This window comes from Triticum dicoccoides, chromosome 6A (genome assembly GCF_002162155.2).
Source record: "Triticum dicoccoides isolate Atlit2015 ecotype Zavitan chromosome 6A, WEW_v2.0, whole genome shotgun sequence".
NCBI lineage: Eukaryota > Viridiplantae > Streptophyta > Magnoliopsida > Poales > Poaceae > Triticum > Triticum dicoccoides.
In genome coordinates, this window is record NC_041390.1 from 184,487,189 (window position 1) to 184,493,188 (window position 6,000).

Consider the following 6,000-nt stretch of genomic DNA (forward strand, 5'->3'; position numbering starts at 1 on the left):
CCCGCTGGTGGCCCATCCTTCACAAGCTTCTCCGCATCCAGCCTGCCACAGTGCACCTTAGCATGGGCAAAGGCCCTACGGGCACCTTCAACACAGACGGAGCGCTTGATGACTTCGAGCCTTGGACAGGCCTCCACCAGCCGCTGCACCAGCCCGAAATAGCTCCCAGACAGAGCTTCTCCAGGCCACAGCCGAACTAGGAGGCCCTTCATGGCCTATTCGGCCGCCTTGTGGAGCTCGACCAGTTGCTTCAGCTGGTCGCTCAGGGGCACGGGGTGTCCGGCCTCAGCATACTGAGACCAGAGCACCTTCTCCGTCGAGCTGCCCTCCTTGGCTCGATAGAATGCGGCGGCATCGAATACACTCCGGGGAAGATCTGCAAATGCCCCTGGAGAGCTCCGCATTCGGGTAACTATCAAGTAACTCACGTTTACGTGTTTACTTTGCATAAAGAATGCCTTACCCGCCGCTATCTTCTTCACCTCATCCAACTCCTGGAGGATCTTCTGGGATTCGGTCTTGGCAGACTTGGCATTTTCAATAGCCGTCGCGAGCTCGGACGCTCGCGTCTTTGAGTCAAGCTCCAAACTCTCATGTTTCTTCATGAGAACCAGGAGCTCTTGCCGCACCTTGCCAACCTCGGCCTCATACCTCTCCCGCTCGGTATGCTCCGCGGCCGCACTCTTCTCGGCCTCGAGCAGCGCTTGCTTAAGGGTCGCCACCTCAGATGTGGCCCGTACAATAGCCATGTTAATCCTTTCATTTCTTGCAATTGCACCTTTTTTATATATACATATTCAACCAAGGTATTTCTTACCTTCATTGTCCTCGAGCTGCTTCTTGGCACGCTCGAGCTCTTGCTCGGACCTTTCGAGGTCCTGCTTTAGCGTGTCCACTTCCGTAGTCAGTGCGGCGGACACAAGCAGGGTAGCCTGCACATGCATATTGACTCATTTTTGTTAGACTCCAGCGAATTCTGTTTGATCCTCTATTCGGCTTTTCTTCCCGAACGCCAAACAGAGCATCAGGGGCTACTGTCTATGCGGTACTATCATTTACACTTTCTTTACTTACCTCGAAGCCCGTCAAAAGGCTAGTACAAGCTTCAGTCAGTCTGTTTTTTGCGGACTGAACCTTCTGGACCACCGCACTCATAATAGCGCGGTGCTCCTCGTCGATGGAGGCGCCTTGGAGCGCCTCCAGTTGGACGGAGGCCGCCGGCATGGTGGACTTGCTCCTCTTGGAAGGAGGTCTCCCACCGGACTCTAGAATCTTTGAATGTTCCGGGGCGGTGTCCGGCCTAGAGCCGCACTTGGAGCCCTGGGGGGTTTCATCCCCTTTACTCCTAGAGTCCGGGAGGTCGCCTTGCGGTGCCTCCGGGACCACCTCCTCCCTGCTTGGAACCTGTTGGGACAACACCTCGGTGTCGTCCATAGGGCGGGGGGAGGAAGCCGTCGAAAGCGAGTTCACCTCCGACGAGTCTAGTGAGCCGCTTGACGACGCGTCGAGCCGGTCTTTGGGTGGGCTGCATAAGCATATTCGACATAAGGGAAAGCTGTGCAATGAACGAATTCTATGAATTACTCCGGTATCCGGATACTTACGATTTTGCCAGGGGCTTGGCCCTGGGCTGCCACTCATCTCCGTCGTCGTCGGCATCAGCGGAGTAGTCCGGAGGAAGGGTTTTCCCCTTCTTGGACACTCCGGCCTCCTCAGAGAGGGCGACCTTCCTTTTCTTCCCTTCCCCCGCTGGAGGGGGAGGGGTATCTTCTTCCTCCTCCTCGTTATCACGGGAGAGTGCGTCTTGGATTCGTCGGATGATGAATCAGACACCTCCGGGCGGCGGGCACTCTTTCGAGTCCCCGTGGCCTTCTTCTTGACCTTCTTCTCCGGCACCACATAGGGTGCCGGAACCAGCAGCTTCGCCTAGTGAGCGTCCGCTGGGATTCGGGCAAAGGAGCCGGACAGTTGATCTGCCCGGACGTCACCTGCCAATCATGTCAAAGGTAAGGGAGTTTAGAAAATTGATACCTTGTAAAAGGAAAAAAACAGCTTACTGCGAGCGCGTGACGCTGCACGCTGAATCCGCGATCCTCGGTAGCGGGTGCGGGAGCCTCGGCGCCCTTGAAAAGCATCCTCCAGGCATCTTCTTACGTCGTGTAGAAGAGCCTGTTTAGAGTTTGATGCTGCGCCGGGTCGAACTCCCACAGATTGAAGGCCCGTCGTTGACACGGGAGGATCAGGCGGATGAGCATAGCCTGGACTACATTGACAAGCTTCAGCTTCTTGTCCACCAGGGTTTGGATGCATGTTTGGAGTCCGGTCAGCTCTCCCTTTTTACCCCAAGACAGGCCTATCTCCTTCCAGGAGGTGAGCCGCGTAGGGGGGGCGGATCGAAACTTAGGGGGTGCGACCCATTCGGCGTCGCGCGGCTCGGTGACATAAAACCACCATGATTGCCACCCCTTCAGGGTCTCCACAAAGGAGCCCTCGAGCCACGGGACGTTGGCCATCTTGCGAACCATGGCACCGCCGCACTCCGCCTAGCTGCCGCGCACCACCTTTGGCTTGGCGTTGAAAGTCTTAAGCCATAGGCCGAAATGGGGGCGGATGCGAAGGAACGCCGAGATGTTGAGGATGAAGTTCGGGGCCATATCGTGGAAATCCAGGCCGTAGTAGAACATGAGCCCCCGGACAAATGGATGCAGAGGGAAGCCCAGTCCGCAGAGGAAATGGGGAAGGAATACCACCCTCTCATGGGGCCTAGGAGTGGGGATGAGCTGCCCCTTTTCGCGAAGCCGGTGCGCGGTGTTGCTAGCCAGATATCCGGCCTTCCTCAGCTTTTTGATGTGTCCCTCCATGACGGAGGAGACCATCCACTTGCCTCCCGCTCCGGACATGACTGGAGAAGGTTGAAGTGGTAGTGCGGACTTGGGCGCTGGAGCTCGAGTGCGCAAGAATGGATAAGCAAAGGAGGAAGAAGGCGTGGGTGAAAAGGTGGATCCTTATCCCCTTATATGGGTGGACACAACTATGTGTCCCCACCAGCCTTGTAAAACTCGCTTATCTCCAAGCGCCGTAATCAATGGCGCGGTTGGGTTACCCATGCCCGTATTGATGAGAATCCCGGAATAAGGGGACATGATCTCTGCTTTAACAAGACATGCCAAGGAAACCGCCTCGCATAACATGCTAAGATGGGACAGTAAAACGGTTCGAATAAAAGCTTGGCCGTGGTGTGATGTCACACTATGGAGTACGTCAGCAGATTAGATTTGTGTAAATATTACTCTCTCTATGGCAGTATGTGGACACTTATTTTGCAGAGCCGGACACTATCTTTGTGTTCAAAATCTTCTATGAAGTACTTGGAGGAGGAACCCGCCTTGCAATGCCAAAGATAATCCGCGCGCCGGACTCGTCGGCATTGAAGCCTGGTTCAGGGGCTACTGAGGGAGTCCTGGATTAGGGGGTGTTTGGATAGCCGGACTATACCTTCAGCCGGACTCCTGGACTATGAAGATACTGGATTGAAGACTCTGTCCCGTGTCCGGAAGGGACTTTCCTTGGCGTGGAAGGCAAGCTTGGCGATATGGATGTTCAGATCTCCTACCATTGTAACTGACTTTATGTAACCGTAACCCTCTCCGGTGTCTATATAAACCGGAGGGTTTTAGTCCGTAGGACAACATATACATCAATAATCATACCATAGGCTAGCTTCTAGGGTTTAGCCTCTCTGATCTCGTGGTAGATCTACTCTTGTACTACCCATATCATCAATATTAATCAAGCAGGACGTAGGGTTTTACCTCCATCGAGAGGGCCCGAACCTGGGTAAAACTTCGTGTCCCTTGCCTCCTTTTACCATCTGGCCTAGACGCACAGTTCGGGACCCCCTACCCGAGATCCGCCGGTTTTAACACCGACATGCACCATCACGGCACGCCCGAAACACGGCTTAAACCGCACCAGGGGCTGCCGATTTTTTAATTTTCTCTTACTTTCAGGACTCCATTCTTCGGAAGGCCTGTTCGGCAGTTCAATTACCGCACAAATGATGCAAGAACCAGGGAAGCAGACAAGCCATGCCACCTTACGGAACTCCCAAGTGGTCCCTATCACGAGCAGTATACCTATTTTGCATACCATTACGCAGCCTGCCTCTGGAACGGACATGTTAAATAGTCCAACCTTTTGCATATCACATTATTTGTATCGTTCTGCTTTGATCGCAGCCCTTTTTAATAAACAATGCATAGCTTTTGTCAATTTTTGCATTACTCTTTTTCTTTTACAAATATATGTTCCTTAACGACATGTTGCACCCGTACACTTTGGTACGGCCAAAATACGCCAGGGGCTTTAGTACCCCTCAATATGGTGTGAGAAGTCCGAACACTTTAACAAGTGCGGCACCCCGAACTTATAGCATTATATGCATCGGCTCCGAATCATGTCTTGGGTTAATAGTTGGGTTTGCCCGGCTCCTATGTTTTGGTGCCTTACGTTCCGCTATATCGGCTAAGGTAGCACTAGGAGAACTACTGCGATTGTGCCCCAGTTGAGCTGGGTCGAGCACCTCAGTAGAGAAAGCTAAAACTGACTGTCATGATGAAGCGAGAGCTGGTCGCTGTTTGAGAGGTTTTTCGAGTCCCTAAAGACTTATGCCGCTTAGAGCGAGGAGTCGGCTCTGTCCGGCCAAGGTGTGGATAGCGCCCCGAAATTGGTCTTCCAAATACCAGGGGCTTCACCGAAATTTAAAATTATAGAATTCTATGGCTAAGTGAGAGTGTTCACGCATTATAGTCTGATTGCCTTGTTCGTTGTGCTGAGCGCCTCCCTCGAAGGACCCAAACATGGGAAAAAGAGCGCTCAGGTTTATCCCCGAACACCCCAGCACTAGCGGCACGGGGGCAGAAGCCGACGACTCGCCATCTCTCAGAATTGATAAACAGCCCCATAGAAGGTAATATTTTAAATTCCAACAGCATTGCTTAGCGCATATGAACAAGTTTTTAGCGCACAGGACAAAACGAGCGAGTTTTACTCAAAAATTACATCCCTGGAACATTCATCCGCCATAAGGAAGGCACCCTTCAGAACATCCTTATAATAATTCTCGGGCTTGCGATGCTCCTTCCCCGGCGGTGGCCCGTCCTTCACAAGCTTCTCAGCATCCAGCTTGCCCCAATGCACCTTAGCATGGGCAAGGGCCCTACGGGCACCTTCAATGCAGATGGAGCGCTTGATGACTTCGAGCCTTGGTCAGGCCGCCACCAGCCGCTGCACCAGCCCAAATAGCTCCCAGGCAGAGCCTCTCCAGGCCACAGCCGAACTACGAGGCCCTTCATGGCCTGTTCGGCTCAATTGCTTCAGCTGGTCGCTCAGGGGCACGGGGTGTCCGGCCTCAACATACTGAGACCAGAACAGCTTCTTTGTCGAGCTGCCCTCCTCGGCTCAATAGAATGCGGCGACATCGGACACGCTACGGGGAAGATCTGTGAATGCTCCTGGAGAGCTCTGGATTCGGGTAAGTAACAAGTAACTTACGTCTATGTGTTTGCTTTGCATAAAGAATGCCTTACCCGCCGCTATCTTTTTCACCTCATCCAACTCCTGGAGGGTCTTCTGGGATTCGGCCTTGGCAGACTTGGCATTTTCAATAGCCACCGCGAGCTCGGACGCTCGCGTCTTTGAGTCAAGCTCCGAACTCTCATGTTTTTCCATGAGAGCCTGGAGCTCTTGCCGCACCTTGCCAACCCGCTCAGTGCGCTCTTGCCACTATGGAATACGTCAACAGATTAGATTTGTGTAAATATTATTCTCCCTATGGCAATATGTGAAAACTTATTTTGCAGAGCCGGGCACTGTCTTCGTGTTCAAAATCTTCTATGAAGTACTTGGAGGAGGAACCCGCCTTGCAATGCCGAAGACAATCTGCACGCCGGACTCATCGTCATTGAAGCCTGGTTCAGGGGCTACTGAGGGAGTCCTGGT